This window comes from Microtus oregoni, unplaced genomic scaffold (genome assembly GCF_018167655.1).
Source record: "Microtus oregoni isolate MIOR12 unplaced genomic scaffold, Mior012 000033F_ref0000390, whole genome shotgun sequence".
NCBI lineage: Eukaryota > Metazoa > Chordata > Mammalia > Rodentia > Cricetidae > Microtus > Microtus oregoni.
Window position 1 is genome coordinate 9,178,668 of NW_024543092.1, and position 19,660 is coordinate 9,198,327.

Consider the following 19,660-nt stretch of genomic DNA (forward strand, 5'->3'; position numbering starts at 1 on the left):
TGTACCAGCTGTTCTAAAGCCTGTAACTTTTCCTCAGCTAAAGGCCATTGTTTTGTCCATATTGGTTTCTCAGTCAACCATTTTAGAGGCAAGGCTGTTGGTATCTCTGAAGGGACATCAATTGCTTGTTCTTGTACAGCCCGAATGGCCGGTTTTCTCCATTTGTAATATCTTTTAATATTATTCTCAGAAATATAGGCTCTAGATTTAGCAGGAATGTTAATTTCGGTATTCCATTGTTGTAATAGGTCACGACCCCATAAATTCATTGCGATATTGGCTACATATGGCTTTAATTTTCCTATTTGTCCCTCTGGCCCTATACACTCAACCCATCTCGTGCTCTGCCTTACTCGAGATAGGGTTCCAATTCCCAGGAGCTGAACATTTACATTCTGAAGAGGCCAATACGGATGCCAAGATTCTGGGGTAATGATACTTACATCAGCACCTGTGTCCAGCAGGCCAGTAATAAAAATGCCATTTACACACACTCTCAGTTTAGGTCTTTGATCATTTATAGAAGTTTGCCAAAACACACGTAACTTATCTTTCTGATCATTATTGCTTGTAACAGTAGGCATGGGGCTTCCTAATTGTCCTGATGAGGCACGTTCTCTGCAGAAACTGGAAATGACTGAACCATGTTTGCCATGGGGGCCTGTGAGGCCCCCCTCTCACGTTTCCCGGCTGTATCAGGTTGCCTTGTCTATCTCTTGTAGACCTGCATTCATTCGTCCAATGTCTGCCTTTTCCACATCTTCTACATAAACCTGAAGGCTGAGTCCTCCTTTTTCTGTTATTTCTAGAAGATGCATTATTATTATTATTTCTGAAAGATGCATTATTATTATTATTACTATTATTATTATTTCTGAAAATCCGTTGTCTACAATTCCTTTTCATATGACCCATTTTGCCACAATTAAAACATTTGGTATTCTGGTGTCTCCTTTTACCATTGGAAATTGCTTCTTCTACCCATGCTTCAGTGCCATAATCAAATGTATCAACATTGAGTGTATGCAAGACCCATTCTTCCAAAGGTGCTGATCTGAGCTTTAAAGGTCCCAAAATCCTTTTGCATTCCACATTTGCATTTTCATAAGCCAAAGACTCAATCATTATACGTCTTGCTTCTGGGTCAGATATCCCTATTTGTACAGCCTTAGTTAATCTTTGTAAAAAGTCACTAAAGGGTTCTCTCTGACCCTGTTTAACTCTGACAAATGATTCCATTCTCTGTCCTGGGTCTTGTACCCTGTCCCAAGCCCTTTAGGCTGCTGTAGTACACATGGAGAGTGTGTTTTCATCCAAATTAGCTTGTTCCTGAGGATCGGAAAAGAGCCCTTCACCTAGAATTTGATCTAGGGAAATGTCAATTCCCTTCGCTTTTTCCTGCTGTTCTAAGAGTCTAGCCTCTTGCCTGAATAAGCATTGCCATTTCAATTGCAGTCCACTCTCAAGTACCACAGAGCTCAGCTGGAGCCAGTCCGAGGGGGTTGCTCTGCTTGTCGTGGCCCAAGATCTTAGCATCTCTTTAACAAAAGAGGCTTGCATCCCAAAAGTCATGACAGCCTGTTTTATTTCCTTGAGATCATTCATACGCACAGGCTCCCATGTATCCTCCTTGATGACCCTAGGGTTTTTGGAACCAATCACCTTCTCTGTTGTTATTACTGGAAAGGCAGGTAGAGCTGTAGGTAGATCTTTGTGGAAATTGTCCCAGAGAGACTTACCCACAGATGTAGTTAAAATTTGCCTTTCTACCCTTTGCTCTTCTTCATCAGAATTTAGAAATTCCTCAATCTTTTCAATTCTATTCACCATTGCCTTCTGCAATGTCTAAATCTCCTGTCCAGAATTATGTTCCAAAGCCTTCATTGAGGATTCTAAAGTATGAAGTTTGTCCGTTAGAGATAACATCTCATCTTTGGACATAATTTTTATGGCATAAACCGTGCCTTCTTGTATTGACAATCTTTCCGTCAATCTGTCATAAGCTTTAGACAAAATCCGATTGTCACATTCAGCAGGTTTGATTCTCTCAGTTAATGTTTCATTTCCTACAGAAAGGGACTGAATCTTATGGTCCAGATCAGCTGTTCCCTCTTCCATAGTAATTAATTTCTCCTTAACATCAGCCTGAAGAACTTCAAACTGATTCTTGAGAAGATTGTTATCAGCCTGGAGAACTTCAAACTGATTCTCGAAAAGATTGTTATCAGTCTGGAGAACTTCAACCTGATTCTTGAGAAGATTGTTATCAACCTGGAGAACTTCAACCTGATTCTTGAGAAGATTGTTGTCATTCTCAATTGTTTTTAAGCGTTCAATCTATACCTTAAGAATCCTGGATTCGTCTCGTAAAGACTTTATCATATTTCTATTATCAAACCATTTGGTGCCAATGAAAACTACGAATCCCAGAAGGATCCATAGATGTGGGGTGATAGACACCTCTTATAAAATCTCCCACATGGTACAATTAAAAAAATTGTTAAATTCTTGAACAGTAATGTGTTCAGACATTTTATTTATAAAAGAAAATTTTTTTACCTGCAATGATCGGTTCCTGCCAGTGGTGGTCTCTGTGTTTTTGGAGCCTGTCCTAGAACTAGCTCTTGTAGACCAGGCTGGCCTTGAACTCACAGAGATCCGCCTGTCTCTGCCTCCCAAGTGCTGGGATTAAAGGTGTGCACTACCACGGCCTGGCAGGCCTCAAACTCACAGAGATCCGCCTGCCTCTGCTTCCCAAGTGCTGGGATTAAAGGCGTGCTCTACCACTGCCTGGCCGGCCTCAAACTTGTGATCCTCCTGCCTCTGCCTCCTTCAGCAAATCCTACCGGCGTGGGCCACCACAACCGGCCAAGTCACTTTGTAACAGACCAAATCAGACGCTGTGGCAGCTTTTGTTGCAAAACCGCAAGTACTTAAGCTTCTGCTAATTCAGGCAGTGGGGTTCCGCTGCAAAACTTAGCCAAGGCAGGCAGAATGGGCCTGTGTTGCCGAGTGTGTCTCGGATTCGGCACTGGGGCCGGAGTCACGAACTGAAAAACAGCACCCGGGAGGGTGCTGTGTTAGCTAGCAGGCTACCCGCTTGAGTCGGGGGCAAAATAGCCCGACGTTGGACGCCAAAATGTAGCAGCGTAAACGAATGCAGACAGATTGTAAATATATATATATATATATATATATATATATATATATATATATATATATATATATAGTTTTAATGTAGAAATAGACTTACAGAACCACCGTTCCCGCGGAGACCAGGGAAAGCAGAAGAGAGAGCTCGGAGCACTCTTGCCAAATTTATAGGCAGACATTAGCCCGAGGCGAACACACCCCCTAAGGGACGGGACTTATCCCTACACCTTTCACTACATTCTTTTAAAAACTTTCCTCTTGTTTGTCCTCATAAAAGTCATGGCCCAAGCTGGGCGGTGGTGGCACACGCCTTTAATCCCAGCACTTGGGAGGCAGAGGCAGGTGGATCTCTGTGAGTTCGAGACCAGCCTGGTCTATAGAGCTAGTTCCAGGACAGGCTCCAAAGCCACAGAGAAACCCTGTCTCGAAAAACCAAAAAAAAAAAAAAAAAAAAAAAAAAAAGGCATGGCCCAGTAACTAGAAACTGAAGGCCCACAAAAGCCTTCCCTAAGCAAGGCAACTTGATTTATGAATTACTCTGAAGAAACTGACTTTTGTGTTAAGATTTGGGTGGGACACTGCATGTCTTAAAAACTAGTTTCCTGTGCAATATACCTCATCTTGCAGTCAGACATTAACCTTCTACATGGTCACAGTAGTTCTCAACCTGTGGGTGGAGACCCCTTTGGGGTCCACACACCAGATATCCTACGTACTGGATATTTACCAAACAATTCATAACAGTAGCAAAATTACAGTTATGAACTAGAAATGAAAATAAGTTTATGGCTGGGGTCACGACAACATGAGGAACTGTATCACACGGTTATAGCATTGGGAAGACTGAGAAGCACTGGTCTAGAGCAGAGTGCAGTGTGTGGTGTGCTCAAACCATTAGATAGCAGTACTTATTCTATTCTAAATTTAAATTTCTGAAGTCCTCAGGTTCCTCTGGAGAACCCCGTGACTTCTGAGTGATACTGAGGTCATTGAAATTATGTATCTATATATAGAAACCTGTTCTATTTTCTGCTCCTTGTGGCTAAAGACAGAAAGGTTAAGCTATAAAATCATTTTGCTGGAGAAGGCCTTCCTAAGGAAACAGAAGACATCTTAAAGCATATACAATCTTTTTTGCTGCTGCCACTTTGAACGCAAAGGAGGATCTCGTTCACAAGCCAAGGAGGGACTGGAAATCAAATAACCTGGGTCCTGTGCAGAGTTGACCCTTGGGGTTTGTTTTAATCTTTCCTCTGTCTGTGGGACAAAGTCCTCTGCCCTGTTGGAAATGTCACTTGTTGCTTTTAGTCTTTCCTCCTACAGCAACTCTCTCTTCAGAGGGGCAAGGCTCTTGAAACTGAGAAACAAGCAACTTCCTGTGTTTAAGAAAGCTGAACTCAGAAGCTTTCGAGGACTCACCTAGGCTATAGAAGAAGTACCTGACAGACCAGCTTTGGAGAAGACCCCAGACCTGTCCCTGGGCCTACAAGTGAACTACTGTGCAGTTTCAGCTATGCTGACCCTGAGTCACAGCCTGGGCTGAGGTGGGCTCTGCAGGGATGGAGCTGCTGTGAGTCCATCCCAGGTCCTGTAAGTAACTCCTCACCACACCCTTGTTAGCAACCCCCTCAAAATTCCAGTGGATCCCAAGGACCTTTGTGCAGTGGGTAATCTGATCTGTCATAGGTTCACTTTCTGATGTGTGTGTGTGTGTGTGTGTGTGTGTGTGTGTGTGTGTGTGTATGCATGCCCCTCCCCAAGTAAAGCCACTGGTATAACACCAGTTTTCCTAGGACCCTATGGGCTTTTGTGATCATGTCTTGGTTTGATATCAGCAGACAGTGGAATAGTGTGGCAGGCTTTGTCTGCACAGCTGCTGTCATCCTGGTTGTGTGGATGCTGGCTGTGTAAAAGTCGCTCTGTAGAAATGGAGGGAAGGATGAATTCTACAGAGCCAGTCACTGATCAGGCCTGCATTCTGGAGTGGAGGTGCAGACCACAGGAAGGAAAGTGAAGAGGTGCCCTATGTGGTGGTTTGAAGAATAGCTCTCAAAAGTTTATATATCTGAGCGCTAAATCATCCGGGACTGGCATTACTTAGAAGGACTAGGAGGTGTAGCCATGGTGGGGTAGGTGTGGCCTCATTGGAGGATGTGTGCCACTGGGGGTGGGCTTTGAGATTTCCATATTCCAATCCAGGCCCATTGGCTCTCTCTTCCTGTATCTGTAGGTCCTGATGTAGAACTCTCAGGTCCTTCTCCAGTACCATGTCTGCAGCATGCTGTCAGAATCCCTGCTATGATGGCAATGGACTAAACCTTTGAACTAAGCAAGGCCCAATCAAATCTTTCCTTTATAAGAATCACCATAGTTATGTGGTCTCTACACTGAGACAGCTTTATAGCTCTGCTGTTCTTTGGGGATGACATCTTAGGCTGCTGAGCTGGGACTTTCTGAATCCTTCCCTTTTGCTGCAAGCTCTTACATTCTCCAGTTCCTTATACTTTGCTCCTAATCTGGGCTTTATAGTCTGCCTTCACCAAAAAACTCTTTTAGAGAACAGACCCAGTGGTAGAGTCCCCAGGGAGCGCAGGCTTTGGGAGGGTACCCTGGGGACAATCCATTGACTACTGGGTTAGGTGGCATTGTTAGGATGGGAACCCGGGCCACTCCTGTGGCTTTTGCGCCTGCCTAGCACCTGGAGAGCAAGCAAGGGAGCATGGGAAGTTCAAGTGCTGGAGACCAAGGAAGTGGGAATGAGAACAGGCCACTTTCCTTCCCAGCTAGGCTGCAGAGAATGGACCCGCTGAATTTGGCAGAGGCGCCTTTCCTGACTTCACAGGCATGCACAGCAGAGCCGCAGCTGGGCCGGTGGCCAAGAGTTTGCCTGTGCTCTCCCTGCTCGCCACCTCGGAGCTCACTGACGCCAACTGTGGGAGAATTTTCTAGAGATCGTCTCCAGTTTCCGCCTTTTGGGGAAAGTTACACGGAAAACAAGGAAAGAAAGAAAGAAGGAAGGAAGGAAGGAACGAACAAACGAACGAACGAACGAACGAACGAAGGAACGAAGGTAGGAAGGAAGTCTCAGATGGATTTTTTTTCCTACCCGAGGCAGGAAAGGGCTTTTTAAGGCGGGCGCGGGCCCGGCATTGGGGTCCCCGCGGGAAGGAGGGCGCGATGTTTTTGTGGAGTGCTTAGGATCTGAACTCAAGTCTTCCTCTTCATGCTTTTGTGGCTGTCACTTTAGTGAGCTCTCTCCCCAACTCTTTATTACTGGATTCTATTCTTTTTTACAGGGGTGGGTGGGAGGCTATGTTTTGATGCAGGATTTTTTTGTGTAGCCCTGGCTGTCCTGGAACTTTCCCTGTAGCCCAGCCTGGCCTCTCACTCACAGAGATCCTCCTGCTTGGGCCTGAGTGCTGTGATTAAAGGCCTGTGCCACCAGGGCCTGCCTGTTGTTGGATTCTTTTTTTTTTTTTTTTTTTTTTTGCTTTCTTTTCTTTTTTTAAATTTATTTATTAATTAAAGATTTCTGTCTCTTCCCCGACACCGCCTCCCATTTCCCTCCCCCTCCACCAATCAAGTCCCCCTCCCTCCTCAGCCCTAAGAGCAATCAGGGTTCCCTGCCCTGTGGGAAGTCCAAGGAACCCCCACATCCATCCAGGTCTAGTAAGGTGAGCATCCAAACTGCCTAGGCTCCCACAAAGCCAGTATGTGCAGTAGGATCAGAAACCCATTGCCATTGTTCTTGAGTTCTCAGTAGTCCTCATTGTCCACTATGTTCAGCGAGTCCGGTTTTATCCCAGGCTTTTTCAGACCCAGGCCAGCTGGCCTTGGTGAGTTCCCCGAAAGAACATCCCCATTGTCTCAGTGTGTGGGTGCACCCCTTGCGGTCCTGAGTTCCTTGCTCGTGCTCTCTCTCCTTCTGCTCCTGATATGGACCTTGAGATTTATGTCCCGTGCTCCAATGTGGGTCTCTGTCTCTGTCTCCTTTCATCGCCTGATGAAGGTTAATATTCAGGAGGATGCCTATATGTTTTTCTTTGGGTTCTCCTTATTTAGCTTCTCTAGGATCACTAATTATAGGCTCAATGTCCTTGGTTTATGGCTAGAAACCAAATATGAGTGAGTACATCCCATGTTCCTCTTTTTGGGTCTGGCTTACCTCACTCAGGATAGTGTTTTCTATTTCCATCCATTTGCATGCAAAATTCAAGAAGCCCCTGTTTTTTACTGCTGAGTAGTACTCTAATATGTATATATTCCATACTTTCTTCATCCATTCTTCCATTGAAGGGCATCTAGGTTGTTTCCAGGTTCTGGCTATTACAAACAATGCTGCTATGAACATAGTAGAGGATATACTTTTATTGTATGATAAGGCCTCTCTTGGGTATATTCCCAAGAATGGTATTGCTGGGTCCAGGGGTAAGTTGATCCCAAATTTCCTGAGAAACCGCCACACTGCTTTCCAAAGTGGTTGCACAAGTTTGCATTCCCACCAACAATGGATGAGTGTACCCCTTTCTCCACAACCTCTCCAACAAAGACTATCATTGGTGTTTTTTATTTTAGCCATTCTGACAGGTGTAAGATGGTATCTTAAAGTTGTCTTGATTTGCATTTCCCTGATCGCCAAGGAAGTTGAGCATGACCTTAAGTGTCGTTTGGCCATTTGAAGTTCTTCTGTTGAGAATTCTCTGTTCAGCTCAGTGCCCCATTTTATAATTGGGTTGACTAGCCTTTTACGGTCTAGTTTCTTGAGATCTTTATATATTTTGGAGATCAGACCTTTGTCAGTTGCAGGGTTGGTGAAGATCTTCTCCCAGTCAGTGGGTTGCCTTTGTGTCTTAGCGACAGTGTCCTTTGCTTCACAGAAGCTTCTCAGTCTCAGGAGGTCCCATTTATTCAATGAGGTCCTTAATGTCTGTGCTGCTGGAGTTATACGTAGGAAGTGGTCTCCTGTGCCTATGTGTTGTAGAGTACTTCCCACTTTCTCTTCTATCAGGTTCAGTGTGTTCGGACTGATATTGAGGTCTTTAATCCATTTGGACTTGAGTTTTGTGCATGGTGATAGAAAAGCTGGCATTTTAAAGCTGCCATAGCTTTTATCCTGCTATGGCGGAATCAGAAAATTCTCTTTCAAAACAGCTGCAGCAAGTCACCAACAAACAGCAAAAAACTATGTTAAACTCTGTATTTTTTTTTTCTAGGATTCCTCTTCAAGCCCTCTCAGGTTTTGTGTGAATTTAGTTGGCCACGTTGGTGCACCAATTTGTAGGAGGAGGACCAATTTGTTGCAAGGAGAGAGGCTGCTTGGTTGTTCCCAGCTGCTTGGCTAGTTTAGCCCCAACATAACCACACAGAAAATGTATTAATTAAATCACTGATTGGCCCATTAGCTCTAACCTCTTACTGGCTAACTCTTACATATTAATTTAACCCATCTCCATTAATCTGTGTATCACCTTGAGGTCATGGCCTACCTGCAAAGGTTCCGCATGTCTATCTCTGGTGTCTGATCCATGGCGTCTCTCAACCCAGCCTAGCTTTCCCAGCCTAGTTCTGTTCTTCCCTGCCATAGGCACAAATCAGTTCTTTATTAAAGCAACACATAGACAAAAAGACATCCTACATCACTTTCTAGAAGACCTCACCTCTAAGATGCTGGTATCTTTGTAGTCACTGCTAATTTCTCAACTCCAGTTGATCAGCATTGAATGTTCCAGCAAAGGTTTCACTTCAGTAGTTCTGGAACTGTGTTAATCATGGCTAATTGTTCAGTCCCAGATACCTAGAACCATTGACTCTTAGTTCAAATGGCCTGGTAGGGGTTGCTTTCCTAAATGTCACAAGCCTTGCATCTTTGATAGAAGAACCTGTAAGTCCCTCTCACCAAGCTTCAATAGTACAGGACAATGCTACAAATGATGTCATATTGGCCATTACAATTCAGGGTCATTAAAACAATGTGCTTAGCTTTTTAATCTCAAACATTTAATTATCTTGTGAAGGTTGCTAGAAGAGTTTCCTTGTGTTTAATAATATTCAAGCATTTATATTCTTTTAAAGAAATTTATTAGAGGGCTGAAAAGATAGCTCAGTAGTTAAGAGCACTTGCTGCTTTTGGAGAGAACCAGGGTTCAGATTCCAGTACTCACAACTGAAGAAGGATGCTTTAAAAAAAATCCCACACTAGCTCAGAATTGAGTAAAATAGAGAGTTATTTATTTAGGGGTAGACTCACAAATCAATATTCTCTGCTGTAATGGAGAACAGCAAGCAAATCCCATAGCTGAAAAAGAGGCCAGATGCACACTTTACATAGGCATAAACAGTATAAGAGGCCACGCCCATGGATGAGTAACTTAAAGACTACTGGATGTAGGCATTTTGTACTCCTTTCTGTTTGTTTAACATATTTTTATAGTTTGATTTGATCTTTCTATAACTGCTTGACCTGTAGGATTGTGTGGTATACCTGTAATATGCTTAATATTATAATAAGCAAAAAACTGTTTCATTTTTCTTAGAGACATATGCTGGACCATTATCTGTCTTTATTTGTTCAGGTATAACCATGATGGCCACAACTTCTAATAGATGTGTTATTACTGAATCAGTCTTTTCTAAGTTTAAAGCAGTTGCCCACTGAAAACCTGAAAAAGTGTCAATGGTGTGGTGTACATATTTTAATTTTCCAAATTTTGCAAAGTGGAACACATCCATCTGCCAGATTTTATTCCTTTGAGTGCCCTTTGAGTTAGTCCACGCAGGTAGTGTTGTTTGATTATAGAAAGGGCAAGTAGGGCATCTCTTTATAATCTGCTTAGCTTGTTGCTATGTAAAAGAAAACTCTTTTTTAAACCTTTGTTATTGACATGATGTTTTTATAAAATTCTGAGGCCTGCAACACACTTCCAATCAATAATTGATCAATTTCTGCATTACCTTGTGCTAGAGGACCTGGAAGACCCATATAGGACTGAATGTGTGTTATGTAAATAGGACAAAGCTTATTCCTGATTATGTCTTGCACCTGGATAAATAGTGAAGTCAATTCTATATCATCTGCTATAAATTCAGCAGTTTCAATATGCAAGACAACTCTTTCTGCATATTGTGAATCAATAACTATATTAAGAGGTTCTTTCAAATCCTGTAGCACCATGAGAATAGCATATAATTCTGCTTTCTGTATAGAATTATAAGGGCTTTGTTCCACCTTACTCAATTCTTCTGATTTGTAACCTGCCTTCCCTGATTTATTTCTATTAATAGAAAATGTATGAGCTCCAGTTATTGTAGCATCACGTACAATTCAGGGAAGAATCCAGGAAGTTATCTTTATAAGGTTAAGTCTATTGCTTTTGGGACAGTTGCTATTAATTTTTTTCCCAAATTAGCACAAGCTCTTTGCCATGGTTCATTGTCTTCCCATAACTTTTTTATTTCATTAGTAGTGAAAGGCAGTATAATCTCTGCTGGGTCTATACCTGCTATTTTACAAAGTCTCAATTTACCATTTATAATTAATTCAGAGACTTTTTCCACATAAGGTTTTAATTTTTTACTTGGTTTATGTTGTTAAAAGATTCGTTCTAAGATAATATCATCCCTTTGCATTAAAATTCCTGTAGGAAAAATTCTGGAAGGCAATATGACTAGAATACAATTAAGATTTGGATTCACCCTATCCACATGCACCTCTGGTAATTTCTCCTCAACAACTCTCAATTCCTTTTCTGTTTCAGATGTTAATTCTCTGGGATTATTCAAGTCTTTATCACTATCTTAGGTTTTGTTTAATAATGAATTATTAGATTAGGTTTTATCCCAAGAGTTGGTTATAGACTGGAAATCTTTCCTAACAATCTTTAAAAGTCATTAAGAGTCCACAAATGGTCTCCTCTAATTTGTGCCTTTTGTGTTCTAATTTTCTGTAAACCTATTTTATAACCTATGTAATTGACAGAATCTCCTATTTTTTAAGGAGCAATTTGTAATCCCCATTTTGGCAAAACTTTCTTTAATTCTTCAAATATTTTTTCTAAAGTATCTATGTTTGAATCAGATAGCAAAATGTCATCAATATAATGGAAATTATAGATTTAGGAAATTGCTTATGTATTACTTCCAATGGTTGACTTACAAGGCACTGGCACTGAGTGGGGTTATTGAGTATTTCTTATGGGAGGACAGTCCACTGAATCTCCTAGTAGGCTGAGAATTATTATACGTAGGCACTGTGAAGGCAAATTTTTCTCTATCCTTTTCTTGCAAAGGTATAGTGAAGAAGCAATCTTTCAAATCAGTAACTATAAGAGGCTATCCTTTTGGTAACAGAGAAGGCAGAGGAATTCCAGATTGTAGAGGGCCCATAGTTTGAATACCTGTTGACAGCTCTTAGATCTATCACCATTTATAAGATCTCTTTTTAACAACAAATACAGGGAGAATCCCAAGGGCTGGTTGATTCTTCAATATGGTGAGCATCTAGTTGCTCTTGTACCAGCTGTTCTAAAATGAAGCTTTTCTTCACTTAGTGGCTATTGCTTAACCCATATTAGTTTCTCAGTTAACCATTTTAAGGTAGGGCTGTTTGTACCTCTACAAGTTTGCTAGTTGTTTTATGTTTTTGTACAGCCTGAATGACTGGTGACCTTTGTGTATAGCACCTCATAATATCCTTTCCAGAATTATGAGTTCCTGGGACTGCAGGAATGTTAATCTGGGTATTCTGTTGCTGTAGCAGGTAACAACCCCAATATATTTACTGGAATATTAGCCACATATGGTGTCAGCTTCCCTCTATGACCTCTGGCCCTATGCAGTCAACCCAGCTCGTGCTTTGTTTAACTTGAGTTATTGTTCTAATTCCTAGTAATTGAACATCTGACTCTTGAACAGGCCAATTTGGATGTCAAGATTCTGGAGTAATGATACTCACATCTGCACCTGTGACTATCAAACCAACAATTACAATGTCATTCATTTATATACACTCTTAGCTCTGGTCTTTGATTATTTATAGAAGTTTGCAAGAACATACGTTTCCTATTGGAATTTTTGATTTATCCTCCATGTTTATGGCATTATCTAGAACAGTATGGTCTTTTACAGAAGGCTCTGAATTTTTAAATTTTCATGGTGAGACATGTCCTCCACAATAATTGGGAATGACTGGGCCACTTTTGGATTGGGGCTATCGAGAGACCCCTCAAGGAGTTTCCCGATGGTATCAGGTTGCCTTGCCTGTCCTTTGTTGATCCATATTCATTGGTCCAATGTCAGCCTTTGCACATTCTACATAAAACTGAAGGCTGAGTCCTCCTATTCTTGCCATTACCAGAGGAGAGTATTCCTAGGATCCGTGTCTACAATCCCTTCTCAGATGTTCTATTCTACCACAATTAAAACATTTGTTATTTTGATGTCTCCTCATTCCTTTGGAAATTGCTTATCCTATCTAAGATTCAGTATTTTAGACAAATGTCTCAATGTTTATCATATGTAGGATCCATTCATCCATAGGTGCTGATCTAACCTTTAAAGGCTCAAGTATCTTTTTACATTCTAAGTTGTCATTTTCAAAAGCCAGAGATTCAATAAGTACTCATCTAGCATCTGGGTCTGTTACTCCTATTTGTACAGCTTTAGTTAATCTTTGTAAAAGGTCACTAAAAGTTTCTCTATGGCCCTGTTTAACCCTGGCATATGATTAAATTTAATTTCTTAGTTTTTGAATCCTGTCCTAAGCATTTAAGGCTGCTTTATGGCATAGGGACAAGATTTGTTCATTGTAAAAAGCTTGATCCCATTGGTCAGCAAAAGTGCCCTCACCAAGAGTTTGATCTTGGGAAGTCTCAAGTCCTTCTGCTTTTCCCTGATGTTTTAGAATTTTAGCCTCTTCCTTGAAATAACATCTAAACATCAAATGGGCCCATCAACCAGGACATCTGAAACCAGATGAAGGAAATCATGTGGTGTTGCCTTGATGCTAGAAGCTCATGTCTTTGTCATCTCCCTAACAAATGCAGAATGCAAGCCATAAGTTACAACAGCTTGCTTAATTTCTTTTAGATCATTCATTCCTATAGGTATCCATCTACCTTCTTTGGATCCTTTTGGCCTTTAGAACTTGATGCTTTGTCAGAGTAGATTATAGGGTAGGAAGCTAAAACCCTGGGAAAATCATCTCTGACAGCTACTGGTGATGTTGAAGCCTATCCTTATGCCTTCTTTTCCTGTTCATCAGCTCCAATAATTTCCTTAATCATTTCAAATCTTTATACTATTTTCTTTTGTAAAGCCTGAATCTCCTGGCCTGTATATATTTCTAGTGATTTCATTGATGCACCTAGCCCTTGGTCCTCATTCTTCATGTAATTTCAAGGTCTGAAGTTTCTCCTTTAAAGATAACAGCTCATCCTTGGACATTATTGGGATAGCATGCAGATTGCCATTGTGAAGAGATACTGTATCTGCTAACCTATCATAACTTTTAAATGAATTTTAATTGTCAAATTCAACAGTATTAATTCCTTCAGATAATTTCTCAGTACTGTTAGATGTGGATTCAATTTTTTTGTATCAAATTAATGTTATCCTTTTTAATAGTATTAATTTTTTCAGGTAACTTTTGATTTTCAATAGTATTAATCCTGTCAACTAGTTGTTCATTATTAGTCTGTAAAGACTGTATCATTCCTAAAAGTATCACATTCTTTCTTAATGATACAATATGGAGAAAATAACTGAGTCCCAATATCCAATAAATGGAAATATTACATAACCACATAAGTCTTGCAGAATACAATATTAGCAAAAAAGTTACTAAAAGTTTCACTATTAATGTAGTCTGCCATATTGATTTATTAATTACTTGTTATGAGGTCTGGTAAATTGTTTTAGATGTAATCATATTTATTGTCCAGCAGATGTTGTGGTTGTAGAGTTGTGATTAGCAGCTATGCAACCTGTGGCAACTGGAATGGTCCTGAGCTGCTTTAGTTTCCTGCCTTGATACTGGTTAAATACTGTGAAATATACTTTGCTTGACAAATTAAAAGCAATTAAATCAATTCCATACATGAAGCAAGAAACCCAGAATTCACAGGCAGGGAGCCCAAACCAGAAGCTGCACAAGTTGTCATGTGGTAAGGAACCACACCAGGGAACCACAACAGGGAATGCAGCAGTTGTGCATGCTCTCGGGAAATTTCCAAGTTGCTGCATGCAGTAAGCTCCGCTGTGGTGGGGGTTCTACAAAAACACCCACTAAGGAAAAGGGGCAGGGTTGGGAGACTTTCTGGGCCATGGACTGGCTAGGTTCTACAAAACAAAACAAAACAAAACAGAACAAAACAAAACAAAATACTCCACTTAGGTAAAAGAAGCCAAGTGGGCAGGGTTGGGAGACTCTCTGGGCCATTGACTGGCTAGACCTTTAGGCTGTCCACCCGGTACATGTGGAGCACCAGATAAAGAAGGATGCTTAAGAGAAATCTTACACTAGCTCAGAATTGAGAGTAATACATGGTTATTTATCTAGGGGTAGACTCAAAAATCAATATCCTCTGCTGGAATGGAGAACAGCAACTGAATCTGGCAGCCAGAAAAGAGGCTGGACACACACTTTACGTCAGCATAAATAGTATAAGAGACCACACCCCGCTGGGCAGGTAACTTAAAAGCTACTGAATGTAGGATTTCCTACAGCACAGTTCCAGGGGATCTGATGCCCTCTTCTGGTCTTTGCAAGCAACGGGCACACATGTTACATACAGACAAAAACACAGGCAAAATACTCATGCACATTAAAGGTAAAAGTCAATCTTTAACAATGTATTAGCATATCAATTACACATAATAATTGGTTTCACTATTGTGTTTTCATATTTGTGTATAAGAATTTTGGTCATATCAACCCTTCTACCACCTCTCATGTCCCCTTCCCATTCCTTCCAGGTGCTTCCTCTTCATAATTACTCCTTCTCTACCTTCATGTGAGGTTTATTTAAAAAAGTTATTTTATCCAGTGATGGAGGAGGGTCATTTGTCTATGTGTTACTTTCATTGGTTAATAAAGGAACTGCCTTGGCTTTTGAAAGGACAGCAGCTTAAATAGGCAGAGTAGACAGAACAGAATGCTGGGAGAAAGAAGCAGATTCAGGCAGTTGCCATGACTCTCCTCTCTGAGACAGACGCAGGTTAAGATCTTTCCTGGTAAGTCACCATCTCGTGGTGCTACACAGATTACTAAATATGGGTTAAAGCAAGATGTGAGAATTAGCCAATAAGAGGCTGAAACTAATGGGCCAGGCAGTGTTTAAAAGAATACAGTTTCCATGTAATTATTTCGGGTAAAGCTAGCTGGGAGCCGGGCCCGCAGCCCGCCGCTACCATCACAACAATCCAATGATTCCATTTGGGGTTATTTATAGAAGTGAGGGTGAGGAGCTACTTATAAGAACATGGTCATCTTACTAGGGGTCACACTACTGAACAAAATGTCTCTCCAGCTCCAGCACCATTAACTGCAGATAGATTCTCAGGGAGCTCTGGAGCCTCATGAGCCCTCTGCCCCAAAGAAGGGCAGGTTGACAAGCCTGCTCTTGTACAGGGATTGTGCAAGTTCTCAGAGCTACTGAGAGTTCAACAATGCAGCAGCCATGTCATGACTGGAAAATAGTGCTTTCTTTTACATCCTTTCTTCTCCCTATTTGTGAAGTTCCTGATTCTTGGGTATATCCGATTTAGTAAATATTTTTACACCCATGTCTTGGGCTCATCCTCCTGGGACATTTTGATGGCCTGGTTGGGTAACTACAACTTGGCTCCATGGCCTCTCCCTCATATGTGGATCATGAAAGTTGATGAGACAGTTCATGGGCAGGTGAAGATTTCTGTCTGGAAAGGTTTTGCAGTGAGATCCAAAGCTCCAGACTATGAATCTGAAAGTAATTAGCCCTGTACACCAACAGAGAAGTCTGCAAGTCGCCACTTAACTTGTACCCCAATGTACTACGACCCCTGAAAAACAAAAATGATTTTGAATACAGACCACTCAAGCCCTTCTCAGACAGACCCATTCTGGGGTCAACAGACTCTCAATTGCATGTGGCACAAAGGGAAGTGAGGAAGAAAGAGTAGACGGGCAGTCATAGTTGACTGTGTGAAAACACCTTTGCAATTGTCTTTTGGATGAGTACATGGTAAGGGCCATGACAGGAGTTCATGCAAGTGAGGTGTTCAGAATTTTGTTACGTTCAGTGCTCATTGCTTGCACAGAAGATAGTATATTGATCTGGTAACCAGCAGTCAAAAGGTCAGTGTTGGGGCTGGGAAGGTTTTTGCTATGGAAGCATGAAGTCTGGAATTCACATCCCCGATACCCAGTGGGACACCTGTTCCATGTGCTCAGCAGACTAACCCTACCAAGAACCAGAGTGAGACCTCAGTCTGCTCCTTACCTCTTTGGGGATGAGATTTCCTCTTCACACACATGTAAATGCAAACAATGACAGACAGGACAATGATGACAGGAATAACTACTGCTCTGATGGTAGATTCTTTGTTATTGGAGAACTGCCTGGTAGATAGAAGCTGGGTGGTGTTCATGGTAGATGGAAGCAGGGATGTAACCTTTGTGGTATCTAAGGCCCTTGATATTGATCCTTAAAAAATCAGAAAAAATTATGGATAGAGCTAAAAATACACCTGCATCAACCTCCATCAACATCTTTTCCCCATTTAGCCTGAGGGACTCATGTGTAATGATTATTTATAATTCCTGAGTAGAGAGAGGAGTTGAGAGCTGTGTGGACAAAGTCCTTGCAGAGCTTATGTCATTACCAAAGAAAGCAAATATCTATCACACCATCATAACAATGTAACATATTAATTGTGATTAGAATTTTGTGGAATTTGGCTCAATTGCTGGTGTTTAATTGTGCCAGAGAAAGATAGTGAAGCCTTTCAAAGTGATGTGTAGCTGGAGGAAGAGCAGCTATAAAGAAGGAAGAAAATGCTGGAGGTTGACAGTGATGCATGCATACTTGGGGCCCATTAGCAGGCCATGTAGTGTCTGAGCCATTGGTTAATAGGGAATGAGAAACATTGGGAGGCGAGATGAGATAGAGAAATCACTGTGTCTCACACAGAACGACCACTAGGAAATCTTCTGCACAGTCTATCAAATTTGAAGGCGTTTCCCCCTGACAATCTAGGTAATACCTAGATTATGATGCTTTAAGAGTTCCTTGAGCCAGTGACTGCAGTCTCTGTGAAAACTGCATTGAGATCTTTTATGAATTGTTCATCATTCATGATACTTCCAGCTTTAGGGGGAGGCTGCTTGTTTGTTTCCCGGCAGCCCAGACTCCCAAAATGACCACACAGAAACTGTATTAATTAAATCATTCCTTGACCTATTAGCTTTAACTTCTTATTGGCTAGCTTTTACATCTTAATTTAACCAATTTCCATTAATCTGTTTATTGCCATGTGGTTGTGGCTTATCAGCAAGTTTCAGCATCTCTTTCTGGTAGCAGCTCCATGGCTTCTCTCTGACTCCATCTCATTTCTTCCAGCATTCACTTTAGTTTCCCCTACCTAGCTCTACTCTTTGCCCCATATGGGCCAAGACAGTCTATTAACTAGTGCTATTCACAGCATACTGAAGGGAATCCCAATCGCCTCCCCTTTTCTGTTTAAATAAGAAGAAAGGATTTAACTTTAACTTAGTAAAATTATATATAACAAACAGTTATCAAGCAAGAATTTGCAGTTACAATATTTATATCTATTTTATCTTTTATCATGACTAAGGAAAACTATATGTATTGTTCTATCAAAGACTCCAGAAGGATATAATATTACCTAAGTAAGCAGGAAGTGCAGTGTAAGCAACTTGCAAAACTCTAGAATTGACTGCCTGGACTATCACCCAAAGTTCTTTTGTACTATTGGGGCATTAATCTTCAGTCTACCAGCCCATAGTATCTAGCAGACGTTTTTATGAAGCAGGAGATTTCAAAGACAGTTCTGTCTATATTAGCAGTTTGTCAGTCACCATTTTTCTGTGTCCTGAAGAATGTCTGTCAGACTTTTTCAGGAAGCAGGAACATCAAAGGACCATCTCATCTTAGGCAAGTTTAGCAGTCATTTCTCTGTGGGTTCTTTCTGTCCAGATAAGCAGTCCTGTGGCTAAGAAACTCCATAAGGAGCCTCTTCGAGGCCCATCTGCCTCTTGAAGTAATTGATGCTGCCAGGAACAGCTGTGTCTCATTGTCATGAAAAGTCCTAAGTTCTTAAACATTTTAAATACCATATTCTGTAGTCTTTGAAAGATTTGAAGAATGTCTATCCATCTGAAATACATTTCTGTATATCTAGAAAATCTAACTAACATGACTACAAACTTGACTATATAGATGATTATTTATTAACCTATATTTCTTAATTATACATTATATTTTTAAATGAGCTACACAAACACAATACCTCCTTTGTTGTCATTAAGCAAATTGTAGCACGCTGTTTACAAACTCCATTTAAATGCTCCATAGCCCAAACTCCTCAGAGTTTGCCCTGGCAGCAAGGCCCAGAATCAGCAGTTTCAAAACAGCTTGGTTTTTTTTTCTGCTATTGCTGAATCAGAAAACATCTCTTAAAGGATCCATGCCTCTGCTTGCTTCTAGCAAACATCCAGCTTTAAGACTAATCAGTTGGAGCACATATTCATTGTGTTGAAGAGGAAGGAGTACTTTCCACTGATGTTAAACCTCAAGGAGGCACCAACAATTTGTCCGTGTTCGTACTGAGAAAGCATGGTGGTCTGTAAAGTGGGCTGACCTGTGAACACACACAATACCATCATACTTCACTCTCATAGATCCATCACTTCTCCAAAGGTCAGGACTTTCCCACTGGGTTATGAGCCAGGATCATCTCCACATGACTTGTCCTTTGTTACCCACTGGGTACAAGACAAGAAACCTAAATATAAATAGATGGTTAGCCAACCCAGGTGTGGCTGAGTTTTAATCATTCAAAACAAATCAATGAACAGAAGTCTGACAACGGCTACCCCAGGACTGTGTCCATGGTTTAAAGCTGAACCACTGAGGCTAGAGAGATGGCATAGCAGTTAAGGGTACTTGTTTCCCCTTCAGAAGATCTGGGTTCATTTCCAGCAACCACATGGTAGCTCACAACTGCCTATAACTCTAGTATGAGGGGATCTTAAAACTAGACTCACATTTATAAATCAAGAGAACCCACTGCTGCCAATGAACACCGTTATCTGATGCCATCTCCCCAGGAGGTAGACAACATGGGCCTGGGAGCCAGGACAGAAGCTTCCCTAGAACCCACACAGGACCATTACCAGGGTCCTCCACAGAGGACTAGATGTTTTAGCCCCTGCTTAGTGGAGGTGACTTCAGGCATGAGCACAGACTGCCACCTGGTGGAAGAGGGCGTAAATGCACTTTATGGATGG